At 41.8% G+C, this 27,925-nt stretch overlaps 1 protein-coding gene and 1 non-coding gene across 2 annotated transcripts in view; both read left to right on the top strand.

Moving 5' to 3' along the window:
- Nucleotides 1–27,925, top strand: part of SHROOM3 (shroom family member 3) — a 355,466-nt gene that overhangs the window by 53,390 nt on the left and 274,151 nt on the right. The gene's annotated exons all lie outside the window — the stretch shown is intronic.
- On the top strand, nt 5,258–5,364 carry LOC112625680. Its single transcript, XR_003119741.1, has one exon. It is a non-coding gene; the product is annotated as a U6 spliceosomal RNA (small nuclear RNA).

Below are 27,925 nucleotides of genomic sequence, written 5' to 3'. Positions count from 1 at the left end.
TTTTTTTTGAGACGGAGTCTCGCGCTGTCACCCAGGCTGGAGTGCAGTGGCCGGATCTCAGCTCACTGCAAGCTCCGCCTCCCGGGTTCAGGCCATTCTCCTGCCTCCGCCTCCCGAGTAGCTGGGACTACAGGCGTCCGCCACCCTGGCTGGCTAGTTTTTTGTATTTTTTAGTAGAGACGGGGTTTCACCGTGTTAACCAGGATGGTCTCGATCTCCTGACCTCGTGATCCGCCCGTCTCGGCCTCCCAAAGTGCTGGGATTACAGGCTTGAGCCACCGTGCCCGGCCGCTGTTTGACTCTTAAAGGGAACATTGTTTCATTGGAGAGGAATAAAATATGGACTTCTCTTTAAGCAAGGCAGTTTGCATTTCTGTTGGCCAGATTTCTCGAGAATGTGATGAAGCATTAGCTCCACCATTTCCAGCATCCTCCATTTAATTCTTCTTGGACTCTTTTCCACAGAATGAAATTGATTGATTCATGGCTGAGGGTTTGAAAAGAGAGCTTTGGGCAAAATGTTTAAGAAGTGTTCCAGGAAGCCATAAAGACTGTTGACAGGTGGCCAAGCCCAGGAAAAAAGCATTAGTAATAACAACAGCTCACCCTTACATAGCTCTTAATCATATGTCAGGCATTGCATTAAACACATTACATGTACTAACTCATGTGATTCTCACAACAATCCTATGAGGTCAGCTTGTTTTTATCCCCAATTTAGATGAGGGAATTAGGACACAAATAGGTTAAGGCAATTGCTCAAGGTCACACAGCCACAGTGTGAGCCCAGGTGGTCTAGTTCCAGAGTAAGTACTAACCACTAAATGTGCAGATTACTAGAAACTTGGAGACACTCCAACTCCTGCCTATGGTGCCTAACCAGGACTCTGGAGGAAGCAAGCAGGGCAACGCCCAGGTCCCTGCCAACACTTTGCCAAAATGAACTGGTGAACTGAGGCACTGTCATGACCTTTGCTGCCTGAATAATTTCAGAGGGCAAAGGAAGCCCAGTCATGTGAAATTGCTTTGTAGCTAGAAGATATCAACAGGCACAGATCTAGCTCATCTTTCAAGATGTGTGATTTCTTTTCTTAACAGAATGAGTGCTCCTGTATACAATATTGTCCTTTATGATGGCTGATTCATAGAAACTGACAAAGAAGTCAAATTAAGAGCAGCTAAATCTTAAAGATGAAAAAGTTAAGTCACAAGACCAAAGTAGAGTGAGAAGAAGGTAATTTGTGTGTCTGTTTAATCCCTGGCATGACCTTTAATCTCTGCTACTTAAAAATTACAGATGCAATCTTAACTGTGGCATAATGAAACAAAGACCACCAGGTCTTTTTTCTTTCTGCTTTTTGAAGTTGCGCAGATGTCAGATGAAGACAAATAAATACTGTTAACAGCTTCTGGAAGCATAATGTGCTTTCAAAGAGTGAGTCAAGGCTCGAGCCAGGGTTTATGGCCTTAGAGCAAGTCGAGGTTTTCCTGATGACAAAATGAGGCCATAGGGTTTTGGAGGAAGCTTTCTTAAAGAATGAGCACAGCCAAAAATGGTGCTACACTTGGGACTCTCTTTTGTCAAGTAGGAAAAGACAAAGGGCCTATTTATAAAATGGATATCAAGTAGCAGATTAGACAGGCATAGCTGTGTCACCAGTAGATGGTCGTAACTGCAAGTTGTCCAGGTTCTTGATGTTTTGAACAAAGAACTGGATAAAACACCCAGCAAAGCAAAGAAAGAATAAGGCAACAAAAGAACAAAAGCAGGGATTTATTGAAAACAAAAGTACACTCCACAGTGTGGGAGTGGGCTGAACAGCAGCTCAAGGGCACGGATACAGAATCCTCTTGGGTCCAAATACTCCCTAGAAGTTTCCCATTGGCCACTTCATGCTCACTTCGTGTAAATGAAGTGGTAGCCCACAATCAGTCTGATTGGTTGCAGAAAGCCAACCAGAGGCTGAAGTGAAGTTACAAAGGTCACAGTCCTGTGCAAACATCTGGTTGGTTGCAAACAGCAACCAATCAGAGGCTAGAGTGAAGTTACAAAGGTATACTTCTACGCAAAGGAAAACTTAGCCCGCAATCAGTCTGATTGGTTGTGGACAGCAACCATTCAGAGGCTGGAGTGAAGTTACAAAGTTACAAATGAAGACTGGACAGGAAATCAATCTGATTTGTTGTGGACAGCCAGTTTCCCTTCTGACATGCAGAAAAGGCAGGGGGTTTGCAAAGGGAGTACTCTGCTCCTTTTGTTACTTAGGCATGAAAAGTTAGGGTTTTCCTTTCAATTTAGTTCTAGGAAGTTGGCGTGAAACAGCCTTAGGTTCCCTACCTCCAGACCCTATTCTCCTGCCTCAGTTGAATTGTATTTCAGCAATTGAAATCAGCTAATCGAGGACAGACACCTCATATATGTTACCCATCTACCCTTCCTAATACGTAGAATGCCTATATATAAAAATAACAATAGCAAAAAACAATAATTACAACTTATTGACACCATGTGTGCCCTGTACTAGCATCACCTCCATTTTATGCGGGAAAGAACTGTGCTGGAGGGTGAAGTCACTAGCCCAATATTACACAAGTCTTTTAACTACAGAGTCAGCTTTCTCAACCACTGTGGCCCACTGGGGTTGGAATAAGGCTTTGGAATATCTTCTGGGGTTAACGGGGGAATTCTTGAAAGTTTTCTGAACAGGAAAGTCACAGAAAAGTGGTATCTCTGTTGGAAGGCAGGATGGTTTGGCAGCTTTTGAACTGTGGTCTGGCTGTGAGGTGATAAGGGTCTGAATTAATGTGCTCAATTAGAGTCAAAAGGAGAGGCAAGATGGAAGACTCCCTGAGAAGGAATGGGTGATCCTTGAGACATGGGCACTGACCAGATGGGAGAATTAGGGAAAAGAGAGAGTCAAAGATGAATCCAAGATCTCCAGAGTAGTGTTAGAATGCTTGTGCCATGAATAGAAATGGGAAAATAGGAGATTAAGCCAGTTTGGAAAGACTTCTTGGCCTGTGCTGGTGGCAGGGCACTGCCCCACAAAGTATACCGGTTAGTGGGAGATGTGGCAGCTCTGTCTTCATTGTCAGAGCCTTTGTCTCACTACACAGAAGCTTAAAATGCTGGATGCTTGCTTTCCCAGACTCCCTTGCATGTGACTGAGTTCTGGTCATGAGGGACAGGTGGATACTTACTGGAAAGATTTTTCTCTCTGATAATAAAAAGTCTAGCAAGAAAAACCTCTTCCTGCTTTGGATTTCAAATGCAAGGATACCATGATGTCATGCAGGGAGCTGCTGCAACCCTTTTGCAATCTTGAGGGACAGACCAGGAAAAATGAGGGGAAACTGACTCAGAGCCCTGACATTGGGGAGCCACTGAAACAACACCAGGACCATCTGCCTCTCTTATGTGAAAAAAGCACCCCCCAACCCTGGTCAAGCCATTTTTAGATGAGTATTTTGTGATTTGCAGCCAGAACATCCAAATTGATGCAGACTTTGTGCAGGTCACAGATCACCTTGATTCAAGCTTTGCTATGTTATCTATTTTGGATATTAATGTTGGAAAAACACCATGTGGGAAATGATCCTCACAATTGTCCACTGAAGCCTCCAAAATAGTAGGAGTTCCAGAGAGAGAGAAAGAATGCACTTTGGATACTATTTCTAGAAAATGAAGGCTTTTATTTTTTTAAAGATGGAGTCTCCCTCTGTCTCCCAGGCTGCAGTGCAGTGGCAGCGATCTCGGCTCACTGCAAGCTCCGCCTCCCGGGTTCACGCCATTCTCCTGCCTCAGCCTCCTGAGTAGCTGGGACTACAGGCCCCACCACGGCGCCCGGCTAATTTTTTTGTATTTTTAGTAGAGACCGGGTTTCATCGTCGTCTCGATCTCCTGACCTCGTGATCTGCCCGCCTTGGCCTCCCAAAGTGTTGGGATTAACAGGCATGAGCCACAGCGCCCAGCGAAAATGAGGGCGTTTAAACAAAAGTCTGTAAAGGCCAAACAGCCTGGCCCAGATCTTAGGCCCACTTTGCTGCTAGGTGAGAGCCTCTGTTAGGTTTCAGTAGTGCAATGCAATGTGCTTCTCAAATGACAACGCACCGATTAGTAAAATTGAAACATTCCCATAGCCCCTAGATACAAACTGGGTGAAAGAAGTATTTTCTTCTTTCAGAACTGCTGCTGTTTTCATTTGCTTCCTCCCACCGTCCTTGCCATTTACTAGTGTCTGCTGGCAGGAAGGCATGTTCAGCTCAGTGATGGATGTGCACTAACCAGAATTAGCCTGCTTTGTGGAGCTTTTGAATCAGAGCAAGTATGCTACTCTGAAGGGCTGAATGACTGGTCGATTGAAAAGTAATTGATTGCAGAATTTCAAAATGAGATTCAAAAGGTACATTACAAACTAGATTTCACAAAAACCAGCTTTCTTTGCCATGTTCTTCTTTTCGCTCATTTTATCCTTTTTAAGTTTACAAAATTATTTTAGAATTTAGTATCAACTTCACCATCTGATTCCTGAAGCTTGGTGTATTATATACATGCAAAGTTTATGATAAATTCTCATGAGAAGGAAAAACAAAACAAAACAAAAAAATACATATGCTACATAGATTCTAGTCCTGACTGTAGCATTAATAACTGCTACTCAATCGGGCAAATTGTTTAACTTTTCTGAGCTCCCATTGTGGTTGATAAAATTGTTTGAATAAATCATGCATGAGATCCTATACACGGGAACTTAGACTTTCTGTGGTAAGACACAGATTCTCATATTCGACATGGTGTTGGGCTGGGGGTCTTCCCTATACTCCTCTCTGAGAAAACACTCCTGCAGACAGAGAGCAGGCAAAGAAGCCTCTTGCTAGAGGCATAATCTCAACAAAATTTTGTTTTGATCATGGGATTCTGGGTGGAGATGCTAGATAAAAGATGATGCAGCTAAGCACGGTGGCTCACGTCTGTAATCCTAGCACTTTGGGAGGCCGAGACAGGTGAATCACCTGAGGTCAGGAGTTCGAGACCAACCTGACCAACATGGTGAAACCCCATCTCTACTAAAAATACAAAAAGTAGCTGGGCATGGTGGTGGGCACCTGTAATCTCAGCTACTCGGGAGACTGAGGCAGGAGAATCACTTGAACCCAAAAGGTGGAGGTTGCAGTGAGCCAAGATCATGCCACTGCACTCCAGCCTGGGCAGCAGCAAGAGCAAAACTCTATCTCATATAAAAAAAAAAAAAAAAAAGTGCTCGCTTCGGCAGCACATATACTAAAATTGGAACGATACAGAGAAGATTAGCATGGCCCCTGCGCAAGGATGACACGCAAATTCGTGAAGCGTTCCATATTTTTAAACATATCTGTACACTGATAAAAAAAAAAAAAAAAAAAAAAAGGATGCCTAGTTACATTTGAATTTCAAATAAACAAGAATTCCCAAACATTGTATGTGGTATATTTATACTAAAACATTATTCATTGTCTAGTTGAAATTTGAATTTAGCTGGGAGTCCTGTATTTGTATTGGCTAACTCTGGCAACCCTGATTCTGAGAGGAATAATCGATGGTAATGGCCTGAGCCTAAATTGCTCAGAATGAGCAAAGGAGGAGCTGCAGAGGATTCTTAGGTCTTGACAGATGACAGATCTGGTGTCCTGGGAGGGGCTGAGTAGGTTCAGCTAAAGTGAGGGGAGTGAAGGGACTATGATACATATTAGGAGCCTGGCTAGGACAAGAACCCTCCCTCCTTTCTTCCTCACATATTTTTAAGTATCTCTTCTACCCACTTTCCTTTTATAACCCTTAATTAGCGTCAACGTAAAGTGAAAGTATTGGCCGAGTGCGGTGGCTCACGCCTGTAATCCCAACCTTTTGGGAGGCTGAGGTGGGCAGATCACGAGGTCAGGAGTTTGAGACCAGCCTGGCCAACATGGTGAAACCCTGTCTCTACTAAAAATACAAAAATTAGCCGGGCCTGGTGGCGGGCACCTGTAATCCCAGCTACTCAGCAGACTGAGGCAGGAGAATCGCTTGAAACTGGAAGGCGGAGGTTGCAGTCAGCTGACTTTATGCCACTGCACTCCAGTTTGGGCAACAAGAGTGAAACTCAGAATCAAAATAGATAAATAAAGTGAAAATATTAACTTTCTATGATAGGCTGTCGTTTTGGCATCTTTTTACCATCCTTGTTCCTAATTTTGAAATGAGTGGGTGGGCCTTATTTTTCTCGTTCTCCCTGCTAATGGACCCCTCGCTAATTCAATTAATATCTGCTGGTGTGTGCCCCAGATTGATTTTTTTTTTTTTTTTTTTTTTTTGCCCTCTGTGGACTAGTTATTTCTCAACAGAAAAATGATTGCCAAATTTGTGAAATTCTTTTCTAAACTTCTGAACATTTTCAGGTTTTATTTATGCTCATCATTCAGGTGTTTGTACATTCTTCGCTCACATAGCATATCTTTAGGAAGTAAAAGAATTGCAGTAGGGTTTTACCCTGGTATGTAGTTGTATGGAGTACTTCAGAAACAGAGTCAACATTGTGCGCTACTAGTTTTGTTCCTGTTTGTCAAACAAGATCACTTAACACCTCTGCATTGGGTAACCGTGCTTTCCCGTGAAGCGAGAGGACTTCTGAGCTTGAGCAATGGAGGAGACCTCTCCCAGATGGTAAGTGTTTTAGGGCACAAGGTCATTATATTAAAAGTAGCAAGAGAATGAACGGGAATCAGACGGAACATACTGATACTGACACACGCGTGGCACAAGAAATTGCTGAGGTAGGTGCCTGATTGTAAGGGGATGTCCCTTCCAAATATTGGCAAGTTGAGAGCTGCCACAAAACCTGGTATTTTAGTTATTTATCCTGAGGGTGAGTAGTGGGAGGGAGCAGCTAATTTTTTTGTATTTTTCAGTAGAGACGGGGTTTCACCATGTTAGCCAGGGTGGTCTCGATCTCCTGACCTCGTGATCTGCTCGCCTCGGCCTCCCAAAGTGCTGGGATTACAGGCGTGAGCCACCGCGCCCAACCTCAGTTAATTCTTATTTGTGGTGCCCTCTGTATGGTGCTTGCTGTGGTCCTTGTGTTGTAGCCTTTGATGTCCAATGTGCAAAATACAGAATTTGGCAAATAGAGGTCGTTTGTCAAGGTTGGTTCTAAAGGGGCTGCCTAAGTTTGTCATCTATGCAACGTAATTCAAAGGCCTGTTCTGTTAAAAAACAAACTCTTACCTACCTGACTTGAAATTTCTTCTACTTGAACCATGAGTGAATGCAGAACATTTACTCAGAACAGCTTTTTTCTATTTAGGCATGAAGGCTACTAAAAAGAAAATGATGGCCCCACCATCCAGGAACTTACAAAATTAAGCAGATGGTTAAAATGCAGTGTAACAAGGTGTGGTGATAGATCACACTGGGTTAAGAGCCTGCTGGAGGGGTACAGTACACTGAGGACTTCAGCAAAGAGAGAAGCCTGTAGACACAGGTAGATTGTAAGCGTGGACACTGTAAAAGCTGCTGTTGTTGCCATGCCCAGGTCCCCTTAACTGGGTTGGTGTCCCCAGCTCTAAGCTGCTGTATTGGCTGCTGAGGCTCACAGCTGCACTCTCTTGTGGAAAATTGTGTTCTGTTGAAAGGAGCAAAAAATGAGGTTACGTACCTTCCCCCCAGGGATGGTCTAGAGCCTAGAGCCAATGACTGATCCATATGAAAGCACAAAAATCTGGCCTTCTTGCCTCAAAGTGGACAACTCTGTGTGCCCTTTCTGCTCCAGAGATCTGATGAGATCAGGTTGAGAACAGACTTCAGTTGGAACCACATTTTCACTTCTGTGCCTTCCTGCTTCCTTCATTGCCCTATAGGATTCTCCCAAGAACATCCCTCAATACATCACTCATAATGAATCTCTGTCTCTGATTCTGCTCCTAGGAAACCCCTGATAGCAGAGAAGCAGAAGATGAGCTATCCTGGTGTTAAGGGCTCATTTTTCCTGATGTGGGGAGAGGGAATAGACGAAGTGGTTGAGAACATTGGTGAAGGTCTGATGTGAGGCATGTGAGCAATGTGGGGAATGGGAGCAGTGTTTGATATCAACTTAGGTGAGAGACTACCATTTGTGTATGGCACCAGTCTGTATTGTGGTATCATTTTCTTCAGCACTCAGCAGCCTGGGGTATAAAAACACAGACACAGATGACACAAGGTTGTAGTTCTGGCAGGTGGATGCCACAGGAAGTCAGGGAAGCAGGCACGATAAGAAAGGACTTGACAATAGGAAGGAATTGACTAGTTTGAGAGAAAATGGAGGTGTCAATGGACCAAAGCTGTTCATATGATGGAAGGATATGTGTGATGAGCAAAACACAGATGACATGTGTCAAGATTAGGAGGCTAGGCTAGTGTGTTCAGAGTTTGGAACAGGAGAACTTAAGATTTGAGGGTTAGAGTATTTCTGCCTAATGACAGGTCTAGGATATGTCACAGCACAGGTGCCTGAGTGAATTGGAGGGGATGCTTCTGGGGTGAGGAGGGCAGGGAACTGTAGTATTAGGGAGCTGGATGGGCCATCCTCCTGGACACTGCCAGCACTGAGCCACAGTAGTGGCCTGAGGAATTCACACTGAACATGCAGCTGTTACCTGCCCCAAGTCCCAGAGATGCCATCACCTCCTGTGTCAGGCCTTTGTGGAGCAGGTGTCCCTAATGAAGGCAGTGGGCAAAGACAAATGATTTGGAGATATGGAATTTCCCAAAGACTCCCTTTTTTGGTGGTATAGAAACCAAAGCACTTGTTAGCAAGTTAAATATTTCCCATCTTTCTGTTTTCATGCTGACGTAGGTGTTCTTGGACTCATTGACCCTCCTGGTAAATCTCCCAGTCAGGAGAACTCCACCCTTGTTGGATCTTGCTCCATTATCCTCCTATGTGTTTTGACTTGCTGTCCTTATCTCCTAATCATCTCAGTGACCCAGGTATTGAAGAATGAAGAGCACCATGATATTGTAAGAGAAGCAGTTTGTTGTAGTAGACAGGGTCATGTTTTCCTTCTGCCTGGATTGTTCCCTATTCCCTTCATCATTCAGTTAATTCTTTTTTTTTTTGAGAGGGAGTCTCGCTCTGTCACCCAGGCTGGAGTGCAGTGGCACGATCTCGGCTCACTGTAAGCTCCGCCTCCTGGGTTCACACCATTCTCCTGCCCCAGCCTCCCGAGTAACTGGGACTACAGGTGTCCGCCACCACGCCCGACTAATTTTTTTGTGTTTTTTAGTAGAGACGGGGTTTCACCGTGTTAGCCAGGATGGTCTTGATCTCCTGACCTCATGATCTGCCCGCCTCGGCCTCCCAAAGTGCTGGGATTACAGGCGTGAGCCACTGCGCCCAACCTCAGTTAATTCTTACTCATCCTTTCCATTTGACTTAAATGTCTCTGTCTGTTCTCTCCAGAGTATTTTAGAGTCCATTCCTGTATTATATACTCTCAAAGCACCTCATTCCCCTTTGTGACTCTTATCACAATTGTAATTAAACATACAAAAATTATTTCATTGCTTAAGGTCTATTTGACTTGATGGCACGTAACCTTTATAAGGATAAGGGCTGTCTGTGTTATCCCTAGCTGCTGGCATGGTGCCTTACATAAAGAATGTGCTCAATAAGTATTTGTAGAACAAGTAAGAGATGTATATGGAACTGAGAGTCCATTTCTGTTTTAAGACATGTTTCTACTTAGCTGTGTGATCTTGGACAAGTCACTTCAGCTCTTTGAGCAAAATGCCTTCTTACTCACTTTAAGATTGTATGATTTCTGATTTCACGGTCTATCAGCCAAACACCTTAACAACTCTTAACCCCAACAGTGTGTCTGGGCTAACTAAAAGCATTCATCTGGAACTTCTTAAAGTCGCTTGTTCCTAGAGAAACTATTTTTCCTTGTGTTTCAGTAATCTCTTGCTAAGTAAAAAATAATTCCCACATTTAGTGGCTTAAAACAATCATTTGCTCTCTCAAATAAACAAGAAAAAAGTAATAATAAAGATCAGAGTGGAAATCAATAAAATTGAAAAATAAAAACAGAGAAACATGACATAGAGACTGTGCAATGTTTGGGGAAAGAATATTCAAGCCAGAGGTACTGCTAATCCACAGGTCCTACCGCAGGGCATGCCTGACATGTTTTTTAAAATCAGGAAAGAAGGCTGGACGTGGTGGCTCACGCCTGTAATCCCAGCACTTTGGGAGGCCAAGGTGGGCAGATCACCTGAGGTCAGGAATTTGAGACCAGCCTGGCCAACATGGGGAAACCCTGTCTCTACTAAAAATACAAAAATTAGCTGGTGTGATGGCAGGCGCCTGTAATCCCAACTACTTGCAGGGCTGAGGCAGGAGAATCGGTTGAACCCGGGAGATGGAGGTTGCAGTGAGCTGAGATCGCGCCACTGCGCTCTAGCCTGGGTGACAGAGCAAGACTCCGTCTCAAAAATAAATAAATAAATAAAATAATAAAAAGATAAAATAAATAAAAATCAGGAAAGAGGTCGTGCATGGCTGGAGCAGAGCACCCAAAGTATGTTGAGCCCCTGGCCAATGTGAGGACTTTGGCTTTTCCTCTGAGTATGATGGGAAACCCCTGGATGGTTTTAGCAGGGAAGCAATGCAATTTGAAGTAATCAGCCCTCTCCTTCCGTGTCAATTCTAGTTTGTTCTCTTGCCTCTAGTCATGCAAAGTTGTATTTCCCTGGGTTGTTAGAAAAATTAGAAAAATCTAATTCTATATCATAGATATATCAGAGATAGGCTGTTGCTTTGGGCAGGTTTTTATTTCATGTTTGTAGATTAAGAGTTTGAACTTTCAGTTCTCAGGGAGTTCACACAGATGGGGTGACTGCTTTGTCCTGATTGCAATTGTCATGCTGTATGCCTGCTTTCCTAGAACTGAACTGAGGCTCAGATGGATAGATGGCTCAAGGAAGACAGATTAACAGAGAGAGGGAGGGAGAAAGAATCGATTAAATGGATGGATGGAAGGATGGATGGATGGTTAGATTAACAGACAAATAGATGGATGATGATAGGAGGAAGAGAGAGAGATCGTCCTCTTTGAGGCAGTGTATAAGGAGGACTGGTTGACTTTTTCTTTCTTTGTGAATCACAGAGTTTAGAAGTTGTATGGTTTCATTAATGCTACCTTAATTAATGCCCCCTTAATCATCAAATATATTCTATTTTGACAAAATAGAAACTGAATCCCTTCTTATCTCCCAAAGGCAATGGGAAGGCTAGAGAGAGCTGGCACTGTGCTATTACGAGCAGATGAGAGGCATATTTGCTGAATAATGAGAGTAGCTAACAGTACTGAACTTTGCCCTTTTGGTGTGGGACTCTTTCTTTCCTGAATGTTCAATAATGTCTGGCTCTTTTCCTATGTGTTCTGGTTTTATGCAAACACAAATTACACTCTCGTTGATTTCACTGTAACCCATGAAATTGAAGAAGGAGAAATTTGAGTCCTATAGAAGGCAGTTTCACCAGTCCTGCCTCTTGGATTTATGTGATGGAAACTGAGAACAGCTGTATTTTTCTAACCAATTTCATGGAAAAAAGAAGTGTCCGCAGCAGTAATCAGCACAGGCACATGATAGGAACAGACAGTGATGCTTCTTTAAAATCATACATTCTAGAGCTGGAAGCCATCTGAGAGAGCATCCAGTTCTCCCTCATTATATAAATAAAGGAAGTAACTAAAGCTCAGAGGTACCTGTTCACAACACTTGAGTATATACTAATTATGGAAAGCAACATGGCATCACAGAAATACCACAGGCCTTGTGGAAGTCTGTGTGGGAATCATAGCTCTGCCACTTCCTAGCTGCTGTGGCCTTTGGGCAAATTATATTATCTCTTTGAGCCTTCTCTCATCTGTCCCTACTTCATGGGCTGGTTGTAAGAATCACATGACTTAAAATATAAAGCCCTGACACAAAGTAGATAGTTAATAAATAGTAGTTATGATTAGCTCCATTTTGTTGCCAGTGACAATACAGAATAAAAACCATCTCAGCAAATACTTAGTATAACAATAGGATTTTAAAATGTCAACCAATGGCAAACTTGTTTGAAGTAACTTTCAATATACTGAAATTCAATATAATTCAGGGAAACAAACATATTTATATAAAATATTGTGCATATACTAGAGTTAGTTCAAAAATAAGAACAAGATCTAGATTCTGCTTTCAAGGAAGTGAGAGTAGACATACACACTGGACTGCCTTTCAGTGAGGGCTGTGGAACTGGCCACTGAGGAGGAGGGGACGTGGGTCTCTGGGTGCACAGAAGAGGTTCTTCCTGGACGAGGAGCTCAGGGAAGTCTTCATGGAGAAAGTGACATTCGAGAGGTTGTTAGAAGGGTCTAGAAAAACAGATTGAGGGACATTCTTGTGGAAGGGGGCCCCTTAATCACAAATACAAAGTATATTTAGATTTAACCAACTCCTCTGTTCAAATGAGCATGGGATATATGAAGGGCAAAGCTTAAAATAAAAATGATAGCTACCATTTGTGAAATTCACTCATGTATTCACTCTTTTGCTTGTTGTAACTCTGTGAGATAGATTATTATCTCCATTTTGCCGACGAGGAGACTGAGGCATGGGCAGGTTAAATGTGTTGCCTAAAGGCCTCACAGATGGTAAGCAGTACCAAACTTCAACTCAGGTCATCTGACTCCAGAGTCCATGCTCCAGTTTGGACATTGGACAGTGAGCTTGACTTTTTGCGCTAGCTGCTCCAGATCTATACCCTCCTCTTCTCCCTGCCGCTCAGGGCCCCAGGGAGCTGAGCTGTGTGGGCTCTGTCAGCATGCTGCCTTGGCCCTGGTTTCCCGTCATAATAATGGAGGGAAATGGGAGATGGGGCCTCAGGTTTGCCAGGGCTGCATCCCTCTGTTAGAGGACACAGCTCCTGTTGGCCAGCCGCTCCTACAACTACAGGTCTCCCTGTGTTGCAAAATTCTTCTGTCTCCTTGTCCTAGGACAGCTAATGCTAGCCTCAGAATGTTTCACCATCTCTTGTTGGTTCCTTTAACCCTGTCCTTGTCTCAGTGAAGATCGGAATTTGGGTGTTATGGGATAATCTTGTGTTCAGCTTTAGTAGATCCTACCAAGTAGTTTCCCAAAGTGGTTATAACATTTTTTTTTTCGTTCTAGCAGTGTAAGAAAGTTCTAGTTGCTTCCCCCTTTTGCCAACTCTCAGTATTTTCTGTCCTTTTCTTTTTAGCCATTTTAGTGGGTATATAGTAGTATCTCACTTGTGATTTCAGTTTTCATTCTCTGAGAACTACGGAAGTTGGATACCTTTTCATGTGTTCTTGGCCATTTAAATATCTTTGGTAAAGTATCCAAATCTTTTGCCCTTTTTCTTTCTTTCTTTTTCTTTTCTTTCCTCTTTCTTCTCCCTCTCTCTCTTTTTTTGTTTTTGAGACAGTGTCTCTCTATTGCCCAGGCTGGAGTGCAGTGGAGTGATCACAGCTCACTGTAACTTCAAACTCCTTGGCTCAAGAGATCCTCCCACCTCAGCCTCTGTAGTGGCTGGGACTACAAACACACACTACCACACTTGGCTAATTTTTAAAATTATTTTGTAGAGATGGGGGGTGGTGAGTCTTGCTACTTGCTCAGGCTAATCTTGAGCTCCTGACCCTCCAGAAATCATCTTGCCTCAGCCTCCCAAAGTGCTGGGATTACAGGTATGAGCAACTGTGCCTGCCTTTTTTGCCCATTTTTAAATTAGATTGTCTTTTCTTACTGGTTTATGAAGTTATTTATAGATTATGAGTAAAGTCCACTGGCAGAGATATGTATTACAAATATCTTCACTCTGAGGCTTGCCTTTTCATTCTCTTAATCATATTATATCTTTTGATGAAGGGATGTTCTTAATTTTAAAGTACTCTATAATTTTGTTTCTTTATGTTACTATTTGTAAAAATAATAAGAAATACACATATTGCTCTTGGCCCACAGTCCCTGATACAGAGATCTTAAAACACTTGTAATTTCCTAAGCAATAAGGATGCTGGGAGAACGTTTTGTTCTAATATTCGACCTTTGACTCTGGTTCCTGACTTTTAAAGTCCTTAGGAATTTTAGAGCTTTTAAGGTCCTTAGGAATTTCCTGGGCGGTAGGAGCATCTTTTAATAAGGTAGCTCTTGGTGGACTCCTGGATGGGAACTGGTCACCATAAAGACTAAGCCATAATTATAGGCTGGGGTCTTTCAGCCCTTACCCCCAACTTGCCACAGTTCTCCAGAGAAGGGAAAGGAGCTAGAAATAAAGTTAATCATTGATCATGTCTCCATGATAAAACCTCCATAAAAATTCCTAAACTATGGGATGCAGAGAGCTTCTGGGTTGGCAAACACATCTGCATGCCAGCTGGGTGGTACACCCCAACTTCATGGGCATAGGAGCTCCTGCACATGGGACCCTTTCAGACCTCACCCTATGTATCTTTTCATCTGGCTGGTCTTCTGTATCCTTTATTTTACCCAGTAAACATAAGTAAAGTATTTCTCTGATGCTATGGGTTGAATGTTTATCCCCTCCAAACCTTATGTTAAAACTTAATCCCCAATGTGGCAGTATTGAGAAGTGGGGTCTTTAAGAGGTCTTGAGGGCTCTACCCTTGTGAATGAATTAATCCATTGATAGATTAATAGGTCAATGGATTAATGGGTTATCACGGTACTGAAACTGGTGGCTTTATAAGAAGAGGAAAAGAGACTCAGCTCTCTGGCACGTGATGCCCTGTGCCGTCTCGGAACTCTCCAGAGTCCCCACCAGCAAGAAAGCCCTCACCAGATGCAGCCCCTACACCTTGGGCTCCTTAGCTTCCATAACTGTAAGAAATAATCTCCTTTCTTTATAAATTATGCAGTTTCAGATATTCTGTGATAAGCAAGAGAAAATGCACTAAGACACCTGAGTTCTGTGAGGCACTCTAGCAAATTAATCAAACCAAAGTGGCAGTCATGGAAATCCGATGGATAGCTGGTTGTTCAGAAGCAGAGGCCACATCCTGTGCTTGTGACTGGCATCTGAAGACGGGACAGTCTTGTGGGACTGAACCCTCAACTTGTGGGACCTGACACTATCTCCACGCAGATAGTGACAGAATTAAATTGAATTAGAGGACACTTAGCTCGCGTCCACTGTGGAATGTGCCAGAGAATTGCTTGGTGTGTGGGGAAAATCCCCCACACTCTGGCATCAGAAGTGTTGAACGACTGTGTCAGAGTAGAGATTTGAAGAACCATTGGTTTTACCTATATCCTTACATGGCTTTGTATGGTTTTTAAAAAGGCATGTTTGCTACTACAATATCACAAGAATGTTTTCCTCTGCTTTATTCTAAAAGCTTTCTGGTTTTATCTTTTATATTTGGATCTGCAATTCATTTGGAATTGATTTTTGTGTGTGATGTGATCAGAGTCCTGATACATTTTTTTCCTCACATGGCTATCCAGTGTACCTAGAACCTTTTATTTAAAAGATTCTCTTTTCCATCAGTTCACTGCAGTGTCATCCTTTTCATGAATCAGGTGACTGTATACATATGGTTCTTTTTTTGTATGCTATGTTCTATCCCACTGGTCACCTTGTCTATCCTCGTGCCAGTGTTGTACAATGTTGATTATGATGGCTTTATAATGACTGTCGATAACTGGAAGTGGAAGTCTTCCAGCTTTGTTCTTTAAGATTGCCTCAGCTGTTCTTGGTCCTTTGCGTTTTCATATGTATTTTAGACATAGTTTGTTAACTTCCACACACACACACACACACACACAAGATTTACACACATACACCCCTGGACTTTGGTGAAGATTGTGATGAATCTATAAATTCATGGAAAATTAACATCTTAACATTTCAATTCATGAACATTATGTACCTCTCCCTTTGTTTAGGTCTTCTTTAATTTTGCCCAGTAATATTTTGTGGTTATCGGTGTAAAGTTCTTATACATATTCCATTAGATTTATTCCTTTGTGTTAGATTTGCTATAGTAAATAGTATTCTTTTTAAAATGTTGTCTTTTGTTTGTTGCATTATATATATATTTTTGAGACAGAGTCTCACTCTGTCACCCAGGCCGGAGTACAGTGGCAGGATCTCAGCTCACTGCAACCTCTGCCTCCCAGGTTCAAACAATTCTCATGCCTCAGCCTCCCAAGTAGCTGGGATTATAGACCTGGACCACCATGCCCAGCTAAGTTTTGTATCTTCAGTGGAGACAGGGTTTCACCATGTTGGCCATGCTGGTCTCAAACTCCTGACTTCAGGTGATCTGCCTACCTTGGCCTCCCAAAGTGCTGGGATTACAGGCATGAGCCACAGTGATTGGCCATATAATTGATTTTTGTATGTTTACCCTTTGTCTAGTGATCTTGTAAATTCAGCAAAGTATATCTGTGGAAGGCATTTGGTAGATCCTTTATTAGTTTAAGAAAATTATCTTCTATTCCTGTTTTTCTACACTTTTGTTTAAAACCATGAATGTGTGCTGACTTTTATTAAAGGCTTTTCCATCTCTCAAGATGTCCAATCCTGTTTTGACTCAGCTCTAGGACCCAATTCTCCAGCCCTTTCCCTGGTCTTGGCTTTATCCCCACATTCACAAAAACTGCATGAACAAAAAGGGACAAACAAGGACCTGAACCAAAGAAGTGCCAGTAAACTTGGAAAGGAAGAGACAACTGTAAGAGATTTTGATGCTCCGCAATATAAATGTTTTGTACAGTCCCAGATGTGTTGAGAGAGAAGCCAACTTCTCAGTTTTTTTTTTTTTTTGAGATGGAGTTTTACTCTTGTTGCCCAGGCTGGAGTGCAATGGCACGATCTCGGTTCACTACAACCTGCGCCTCCCAGGTACAAGCGATTCTTCTGTCTCAGCCTCCCAAGTAGCTTGGATTACAGTCATGTGCCACCATGCCCGGCTAATTTTTTTGTATTTAGTGGGGACAGGGTTTCACCATGTTAGGCTGGTCGTGAACACCTGACCTCAGGTAATCCACCTGCCTCAGCCTCCCAAAGTGCTGGAGTTACAGGTGTGCACCACAATGCCCAGCCGACTTACCAATTTTTTAAACTTCTGCCTCCTTTTGATAAACATAAAAAATCCACATCAAACTTTTGTTTACTATATGTATTATGGAACCAATAAGCTATTTTCCAAATAGAAATTTTAATATTGATTAAGGTTTTTGAACTTGTAAATATAGATTACCCTTATTATAGATTAATAATGTAGTATGTGTAAAAGCAAATTACACATTTTATAATCCCCCACCCCTAAAGTCCGATACATCCTCCCTGAAAGGGTACTCTTCTCCCTCACTTTCTCCTAATTGAAATTCATTGAAATAGCATCTGCATACAACACCACTGCATGATGGAGGGGCAGATAAGCTGGTTATGCAATCTATCATTACTGTCATCTGGATGTCCCAGGATGGTTGGGGTAGGTAGAATTGTGTGAAGACTCTAACTGGCAATGGGATTTTATCATTGAAAAGCGCAGAGCTGGTCAATTCCGACTCAAGTTGCAGGTGTACCTGGGAGAATACACACTTGTGGGTTTTCAAATTTACTAATATTTAAGCAGTTTGGTACTCTACAATTACTTCAACATTTGACTATTGGGCTTGAATTTAATGAATCCTGGTGCCCTCTTGTGGACATGAGAGAATGTACAAAGAGTATAGCTTTGAGTTCTTTTCATTTTAAGGATTACTTTGTGTACCCATGTCCCATTAACCTAAGGTAACCCAATAGGTAGAAGATCTCAAGTCACACAGCCAAGCACAATGTTGCCAATTATAAGCCCCGTGAACTTAAGATTCCTTATCTGATAAATGGCAGTAACAATAGTACCCACCTCACTAAGGTTCTTGAGAAGACTAAAGGTTTAAGGAAATTCCCTTCCATTCCTACTTTCCTAAGATTTTGTTTGAAACCATGAATAGGTATTGAATTTTATCATGTTTTTTCTGCATTTTTAAAGATGTACACTTCTGTTTTGACTCAGCTCTGGGACCCAAAACTACAACCCTTCTCCTGGCTGTACCCCTACTTTATACATCCATACATACAATTGGCCCTCTGTATCTGTGGGTTCTGCATCTGTGGATTCAACCAACCACTAACTGAAAATATCTGGGAAAAAATAATCACAAATAATACAACAATAAAAATAATACAAATTTTAAAATGATACAGTATAACAACTATTTACAAAGCATTTACCTTGCATTAGGTCTTGTGACTATTTATTTATTTATTTTTTGAAACAGGGTCTAGCTCTGTTGCCCAGGCTGGAGTGCAGTGGCATGATCATAGCTCACTGCAATCTTGAACTCCTGGGCTCAAATAATCCTTCCACTTCAGCCTTCCAAGTAGCTGAGACTGCAGGCTCATGCCACCATGCCTGGTTAATTTATTATTATTATTAGTTTTTGTAGAGATAGGGTCTCACTATGTCTCCAACTCCTGGCCTCAAGTGATCCTTCTGCCTCCTCCTCCCAAAGTGCTTGGGATTACAGGTGTGAGCCACCATGCTCAGCCTAGAGATGATTTAAAGTATATGGAAGGATGTCATCAATGATGGACTGGATAAAGAAAATGTGGCACATATACACCATGGAATAGTACGTAGCCATAAAAAAGGATTAGTCCATGTCCCTTGCAGGGACATGGATGAAGCTGGAAACCATCATTCTCAGCAAACTAACACAAGAACAGAAAACCAAATACCACATGTTCTCACTCATAAGCGGGAGGTGGACAATGAGAACACATGGACACAGGTTGAGGGGCAGGCATCATACACTGGGGCCTGTCAGGTAGTGAGGGGCTGAGGGAGGGATAGCATTAGGGGAAATACCTAATGTAGATGATGGGTTGATGGGTGCAGCAAACCACCATAGCACGTGCATACCTATGTAACAAACCTGCACGTTCTGCATGTCCTGTACCTCAGGACTTAAAGTATGATAAAAAATTAAAAATTAAAAAATAAAATAAAGTATACAGAAGGATGTGTGTATGTCATATGCAAATACTACACCATTTTATGTAAGGGACTTGAGCATCCTTGGATTTTGGCGTCTATGGATGAGGGGGCCTGGAACCAATCCCTTGGAGATACTGCAGGATGTATCTTAGCCTGGCACATAGTGGACTCTCAATAAATGTTATCCGTGCTTAGAATCAATCATCTTAATGGTGAAGCCAAAGGAAAGGGAAGGGTATGAAGGATGTAGTATCCCAAAACAGAGTGGCTGCAGATATTAGTACCCTCTCCTCCCCAATCCCATTCTATCTCATTCCTGATTCCCTGCAGCAACCACTCAGCTCTCCACTATTTCGTTTTGTATTTATCATCGTATTTTTAATAACTTGTTTTATGGATTTTCTTAATTGTTTTTGTCCATATGTAGGTATTACCTATTGACTTTCTATTATGGAAAATGAATGTTTAGCTCTCTTATAGTACTCCCTCCATACTTCCTTTCCCCCATTTATGATCTCATGTATGTAAAAATAATTTATTCTATTTTGTGTATTTGGTCCTCTCCCTAATAACCAAAAATATGGACCAAGGCATAAAAGGTGAATACTAAAAAAAGGAAACTTGTTTCACATTATTAATGTCAAATAAGACTGAACTCGTCTTAAATGAAGCAAAGAAAAAATTTATAATGAAAAAGTTTATAATTTACAATGATAATGGAGTTATCACATAACTTTATGCAACAAGGAAGAAGAAATAAAAGGAAAAGGTTTTAGTCACCTTTGTTGGTCCATGTCTGATCAAGCAGAGGAAAACTAAAAAGGACATAAAATATCTAAACAATTTAATAAATAAATTCAAATGTGTCTCCAGATAGACTCATCTGACCAAATACCACATGCGAACATTGACCTTATATCAAGTTATAAGAAAACTGTTTTCCAAAGCAACTGCGCCATTTTACATTCTAATCAGCAGGGCCAATTTCTCTATATCTTCACCAATGCTCGTTATTATGTCTTTTGATCATAGCTGCCCTAGTAGGTATGAAGTGGTATCTTATTGTGATTTTGACTTGCACTTATTTAATAGTTAATGATATTGAGCATCTTTTCATGCACTTTTGGTCATTTGCATATCTTCTTATCAGAAATGTCTATATACATTCTTTGCTCATTTAAAAAATTTAAATGTCTTTTTATTGTTGAATTATTATTGAATTCTAAGACTTGTATTCTAGATGCAAGCCCCTATCAGATATATGCTTTACAACAATTTTCTCCCATTATCAGGGTTGTTTTTTGTATTCTCTTTATGTTGTCATTTGAAACACAGTTTTTAATTTTGATGATGTCCAATTTTTTTTCTTTTATTACTTGTGCTTTTGTAATCATATTCAAGAAACCATTGTCTAATTCCAGGCCATGAAGATTTATGCCAATATTTTCCTCTGTAAGTTTATACCTTTAGCTCTTACATTCAGGTTTTTTTGATATTTTAACTTTTTGTCTGTGGTATGAGCTAAGGGTCCAGCTTTTTCTTTGATCTGTGGATATCCAGCTGTCCTGACATCATTTGTTGAAAAGATTATTCTTTTCCCCATTTAATTTTCTTGGTTCCCTTGTTGAAAGTCACTTGACCATAAGTATGAGGGTTTATTTCTGAACTCACAATTCTATTATATTCTATTTATGTCTGTTCTTCTGCCGGTACCATGCTGTCTTGATGACTGTGGCTTTGTAAGTAAGTTTTGAATTTGAAAGTATGTCTTCCAACTTCTTTCTTCTTTTTCAAGATTGTTTGGATATTCTGGGTCAGCTTTTCAGTTGCTGCAAAGAAGCCAAGTGAGATTTTAATAGGGGTTACATTTAATCTATAGATCAAATTGGGGAATATTGCCATCTTCACAATATAAAGCCTTCGAATTCATGGGCATAGGATGTCCTTCATTTATTTAGGTCTTTTAAATTTTCTTTCAACAGTGTTTCATAGTTTTCAATGTGTATGTGTCATAGTACATTTTTGCTGCCATAACAAAATACCTTAGACCAAGTAATTTATAAATAGTATAAATCTGTTGCTCATAGTTATGGAGTCTGGGAAGTCCAGGATCAGAGCACCAGCAGATTCAGTATCTGGTGAGGGCTTGCCTTCTGCTTCCAAAACGGCACCTTGTTGCTTGACTTTACATGGTGGAAGGCGGAAGAGCAAAGGAATAGAGCCCTTCTTTCAACTTCTTTCATGACAGCACTAATCCCATTCATGAGGTTGGAGCATTCATGACTTAATCACTTCCCAAAAGACCCACCTGTTAATACTATCATACTGACTATTAGGTTCTAACATGAATTTTGGAGAGACACACACATTCAAACCATAGCAATATGTTTTGCATTTCTTTTGTTCGATTTATTTCTAAGTATGTTCTTCTTTTTGGAGTTATTATAAATGGAATTTTTTTTAAATTTCATTTTCAGATTGTTCATCGCCAGTATATACAGATCCCCCCCAAAATCCAGCATCCAAAATCTTTTTAATAATGACAGGATCTGGTTAGTTTTTGTAGTACAGCTGGCCTCTTGGCCTCTGGTGTAGGGTTTGGAGTAGCTGTGCAGGTACGTGGGGCTTTACTGAAATGCTTATATATTTCTTGGTCCTTGTGAGGATGAAAGAGCAGGACAATGCATAGACCTTGGGGGCATCCAGATCAGGACCTTGCCCTCCAATTATGATCCCCACAACCATCCATTTTGTGTTCTTGACCAGGAAACTTCATTTTCTTGGTCATCTGGCCTGTTGATGCCACTCATGAACATCCTCTACAGCACAACTTGGTAGAAGGTGGAGTTGGTTACTCTGGCCAGAAACATGTATCACTTGAGCAACAGCTTTAGGTTAACTTCCTGGCTCTTGAGTTCCTGGCACTGGGTTCCTTTTGGCAGGTGTGGACTCCCATGATGGTGCCTCCTACTCAGCCATGTCCAGAATGTGAGCACTGTCAGACTCTTTAAATACTTCATTTGGAATTTTTGGACATTTACCTAATTTTTACCATATAGAATAACACATATTCAGAAGTGAGCTAAGAGTCCTTTTCTTATTGGATCATTTAGGTTACCTTAGGTCTGAAATTCTCAGATATGTGTTGCTCTCATCTCCCAGATCCTTGAAATTTGCCAAAATTTATATTATTTTTGGCAAAATTGGGCAAATATGAACTCTTTCAATGTCAGTGAGGAAGTGTTAAAGTGAGTACTTCCATGTGCTATTGGTGGGACTGTGAAATGGTGCCGGCACTCTGAAAATAAGTTTGCCAATACCAAAATCCTCAGTAAAGACTGTAATTTTAGACTCTATACTTTTCCTTCTTTTTTTTTTTTTTGAGACGGAGTCTTGCTCTGTAGCCCGGGCTGGAGTGCAGTGGCCGGATCTCAGCTCACTGCAAGCTCCGCCTCCCGGGTTTGCGCCATTCTCCTGCCTCAGCCTCCGGAGTAGCTGGGACTACAGGCGCCCGCCACCTCGCCCGGCTAGTTTTTTGTATTTTTAGTAGAGACGGGGTTTCACTGTGTTAGCCAGGATGGTCTCGATCTCCTGACCTCGTGATCCGCCCGTCTCGGCCTCCCAAAGTGCTGGGATTACAGGCTTGAGCCACCGCGCCCGGCCTATACTTTTCCTTCTATAAATCTATCATTAAAATACTGATGTCTAGACCAAGATTTATATATAAGACCTCATCGGTATTATTTTATAGTACAAAAGTGTTGAAATCAATTTAAATGTGCCATAAAAATATTTATGCATTAAAAAAGGCTGAAAGGAAATATACCAAATTGTAATAACATTATCTCTGAAGAATGGGATGAGGTAAAGTCAGTACAATGAGTAATGGAAAAACGGGCAAGAGCACACACTGCATGAGTTACAGACTTGAGTTTGAGTTCTCACTCTGCCAGATGTAGCCGAATGACCTTGGGCAAGTTACTTAACATCTCTAAGCCTCAATTTCCTTAAATGTAAGACGGCGATAATAATAGTAGTTATTGCCTTAAGGGTTACTGAAAGAATTGAGTGAGATATACACAAAGTGTTTAGCACAGTAGTTGATCCACAGTGAGTGCTAAGTGTTAGCTTTATTGTCATTGGTCACCTGGCCTTGTCATATACAACCGCACAATCCCTTGGAAATGGTTCCACTGAATGAGACACGTATGGATTTGGACAGACTTGCTTTTGCTGCCGTGTACATCAATGGTGTTAGTTGCTGAGGACTCGATATGTGCATATGATGTGAGTGTGATTGACCAGAGAGGTAGTGTGGCACAGGGGAAAGAACAAGGAGACTTTGGTCCCAATCTAGGTCTTGGTTCCCTCATCAGTGAAGTGAAGGGAGCTGGACTAGAGAATTTCTAAGATCTCTTCTGGCTCTAAAATGTTCATTTCTCGCCAGGCACGGTGGCTCACCCCTGTAATCCCAGCACTTTGGGAGGCCGAGGCAGGTGGATCACCTGAGGTCAGGAGTTCAAGACCAGCCTGGCCAACATGGTGAAACCCCATCTCTACTGAAAATACAAAAAATTAGCCAGGTGTGGTAGTTGGCGCCTGTAATCCCAGCTACTCAAGAGGCTGAGGTAGGAGAACTGCTTGAACCTGGGAGGTGGAGGTTGCAGTGAGCCGAGATCATGCCACTGCACTCCAGCCTGCTCCAGCTTGGGCAACAAGAGGGAAACTCCATCTCAAAAAAAAAAAAAAATTATCAATGCCAAAGCAACCGTGATTTTATACTTTCTTCTCCTAAACACAAGGTGGCAGCAAAAGACAAGGCTCTTGGCTGCCATTTGCTCCATTTGCCAAAACCAGTAGGATAAGACGGTATTCTTTAATTTACACTACGTTATAAAGTAAAAGATCTAGATGACTTAAGATCACTACCTGCTCTTAGTGGTTTCTGTGAGGCCAAGGTTTAATGTCCCTAGAAGTATGCTTCTATCGCTATAATCGGAATTGCCCTACTCTTTCAATATATCCACTGAAGCCACCACTCAACAACACCTTCGCCTACGATTTCTCCAAGGTTTTTTCTATCACTTCTACTTCTTGGAAAAATACCCTTCAAGTTTTCACCTGTGATAAGCAGGGGTCTGGCTGGCAGAATGACAGCTATGTGCTTTACAAGATAAAAACAACTTCTGTCTTCCAGGATCGGGGAGGATTTGCAGTATGGGGGCTTGGTAGTGCTGTCCCAGGGAATAAATTTCAAATAAAACACCCATGTGTTGCCAGTCTATTCAAATATGTTCCAGTTATAAACAATAGTAGGAAATCTTGATGATCTGTGGATTTGGTCTCTGTGATCCTTGGTTGGAGCTGGTCACTCCTGGCCAGGTGGGGCTGGAAAAGGGTGGTGAGAAAGTGGGAGACAAACCATGAAGTGAGATGGGAAACCCCATTGCAGAAACGGAGTGAGGGGTCTGTCGTCAGAATCTAAAGAAGGTTGTTCTGAAGATCCCTAGGGAAGAGGCCACAGGCCTAGTTGAGATACAGGTGAGGCAACCCTCAGGAGATTTTCAACCTGAGGCCAGAGGGAGTGGGCATGAGGCCTAAATAGAAAGATACTCTTTCTTCAGGGACCTTGGGGATTTCCAGGCAGAAGTTGACCTAAGTGAGGCAGTGGGAGTAGAATGGAAGGGGTAAAAAAGATAGGGCCAAAGGTCAAGTTAAAGGATTGACATGTAGACTAGAAGGAAATTGACACAAGTACCAGGAAGAAGTTGTTTAATGATTCTGATGATGCCACATGACTTGAGCAACTGGAAACTGACCTTGCAACTCCCACAATGGCACTGGGCTCATATCCTGAGATTCCAAAGTAGAGGGGATCTCCGGAGGAGAGGAAGGAGGGCAGGTTATAAACGGAGCCTTGCTTTTCGAGAGGATCCTCTTCCTTCTTTTCTTTTCTTCCTGCTAAGTGGTAAGAGCAGAAAATCATTAAAGAAAGCAGCAGAAGAAACTGGCAGATCTGGAATGTGGGCCATTTTCTTACCACAATGTGGGCTTCTTTACTTCCCCAGGATTCTACCTGCTTTAGGGGTCATACCCTCTGCGGGGTGCTTGGAGATCAAGGAACAAGGAGGGAAAATGTTTTAACCTTTAAACTGGTGGCCTTTTTGGTGATTACTATCTAAATTACCTCCAAAATGATTGGGGATGGGAAGGGGAAAGAAACCCTAACCTGGCCCTAAGGGACTTGGGGTAGGGATCAGTTACTGCAGTGAGTGTGGAATCACACATTTCTTTTCAACTTGATGAGGTGCTCCCACAGAGGGACAGTTAGCAGAAAATTTGGTAAAGGCCTTATCACAGACCCAAGATATGACCAACTGGGGTGAGCTTTAAGGAAGAACTAGGGTAGAAAATAGTGTTTTGCTGAAATACAGGGAAGAAACAAGGTGGATTGGATCATAACTAGCTTCCTTGACAATGTCATAAAAGTACCCAAACTGTGGAATGCACCCACATTTGCACGAACAAGTCTTGTGAAATGCTTTGATGCTTGCCCCGTGCCACCCATCTCAGGCCTGCCGTGGTGCTCAGTTACCCTCCATGGATACAGGGCTTCCAGCTTCCATCTGGGAGCGGGAGCAGCAGGTTAACTTTGTGTCAAAGACTCATCCTTCCTTTCCTTTGACTTCAAAGGTCCCTCCGTGGAACTGTTCTACTGTTGGGCCTTTCATGACTCCCTATCAGAGATTTTGCATGTATGCTTTAGACTCTGAAAGGGAGACAATGCCAGCTAAACACAAGGAAAGCTGTTCAGGCTGAGTGTGGGAGAAGGGGAAGCTGGTTGCTGGTTCTAATTCTAATGTTTGAGGGGAAAATAATACTTTTTTTTTTTTTTTTTTTTTTTTGAGACAGAGTATTGCTCTGTCACCCAGGCTTGCATGATATTGGCTCACTGCAACCTCTGCCTCCCAGGTTCAAGCAATTCTCATGTCTCAGCCTCCCGCGTAGCTGGGACTACAGGCACCTGCCACCACACCCAGCTAATTTTTGTATTTTTAGTAGAGACGGGGTTTTACCATGTTGGTCAGGCTGGTCTCGAACTCCTGACCTCAGATGACCCACCCGTCTCAGCCTCCCAAAGCACTGGGATTACAGGCGTGAGGCACTGTGCCTGGCCAGAAAATAATACCTCTATCTCACTGATCCCATTTCCTGGTATTAAGCTTTAAGCAGGAAACAAGAACTGGGTAATTGTGGCAGAAAAGCCTTTAAAAGAAAATAACATCATTGTCATTAGCAAATGCCCACAGAGATAATATCTCTGACCTTAGCTGGTAGGCACTGAGAAAATTCTGAGGATAGAGGAGGAGGCTGGAGGACTTGGGACTTTGATTTTTCTTATCTGGGTCAGACATTGATCTTTAAAAAATGACGTACGTTTTATAGTTATTAACTTATCACTTAAAATGTTCTGCTGCTACAGTTTCTGGAGTAAGGGTAGAACTCTTGAGTTTATTGAGGACCAATGACCTACATTAAAATAAATCAAAGCCTAAAGGGAAGCAAAAAGCAACTTAATTGACTTAAAAAATTTTAAGCCATTCACTGGTTTAAGTAAAAAATATGAAGCATAGTAACAATTTTCAGCCACTCTGGAAAATGGTTTGGAAGTTTCTCAAAAAGTTAAACATGAACTTACTGTGTGGCCAGGAATTGCAGTCCTAGGTAAATACCCAAGAAAAATGAAAACATACATCCAAACAAATGTTCATAGTAGCATTTTTCATGATAGCCAAAAAGTGGAGAACCCACATTTTTGTTAATTGATGGTGAATAAATTAAATGTGGTATATCAATATAATGGAATATTATTTAGCCACAAAAAAGAATGACGTACTGATACATGCTGCAATGTGGAGAAACCTTGAAAAACATGCTCACTGAAAGAAGGCAGACACCAAAGGCCACATATTGCATGATTCCATTTATATGAAATGCCCAGAACAGGGAAATCCATGGAAATATAAAGTAGATCAGTGGCTGCCGGGGGCTGGTTTGGTATAGGAGAGAATGGAGTAGGACTGCTAGTGGATATAAGGTCTCTTCTGGGATGATGAAAATGTTCTGAAATTAGATAGCAGTCCTAGTTGCACAACTCTGTAAATATACTATAAGCCAATGAACTATTCAATGAAAAAGGGTGAATTTTATAGTATGTGGATTTAATTTTATGATATGTGAATTACATCTCAATAACATATGAAGCATGAAACTTTATTCAATAAATATATTAAACAATTAAAATTCAATTAAAATTAAAAATGAAATATAGGGAAGGAGAAGAAGACAATGAAGGAAGATAGAAGAGAAAATACTTGGCTCAAGAAAGGAAATAAGCTGGGTGCAGAGGCTCCCATCTGTAATCCCAGCACATTGGAAGGCCAAAGCAGGAGTATCAGTTAAACCCAGGAGTTCAAGACCAGCCTGGGAAACATAGTGAGACCCCATTTGTTAAAAAAGTTCAGGTGCGGTGACTCACACCTGTAATTCCAACACTTTGGGAAGCTGAGGTGGGCAGATTGCTTGAGGTCAGGAGTTTGAGACCAGCCTGGTCAACATGGTCAAACCCTGTCTCTACTACAAATACAAAAATTAGCCAGGCATGGTGCCGGAAGCCTGTAATCCCAACTACTCGGGAGGCTGAGGCAGGAGAATTGCTTGAATCCAAGAGGTAGAAGTTGCAGTGAGCCAAGATCATGCCTCTGCACTCCAGCCTTGGTGACAGAACAAGACTCTGTCTCAAAAAAAAAAAAAAAAAAAAAAAAAAAAAAAAAATTTAACTTTT

This window comes from Theropithecus gelada, chromosome 5 (assembly GCF_003255815.1).
Source record: "Theropithecus gelada isolate Dixy chromosome 5, Tgel_1.0, whole genome shotgun sequence".
Lineage (NCBI taxonomy): Eukaryota > Metazoa > Chordata > Mammalia > Primates > Cercopithecidae > Theropithecus > Theropithecus gelada.
This window is presented reverse-complemented; position numbering and strand designations above follow the sequence as displayed.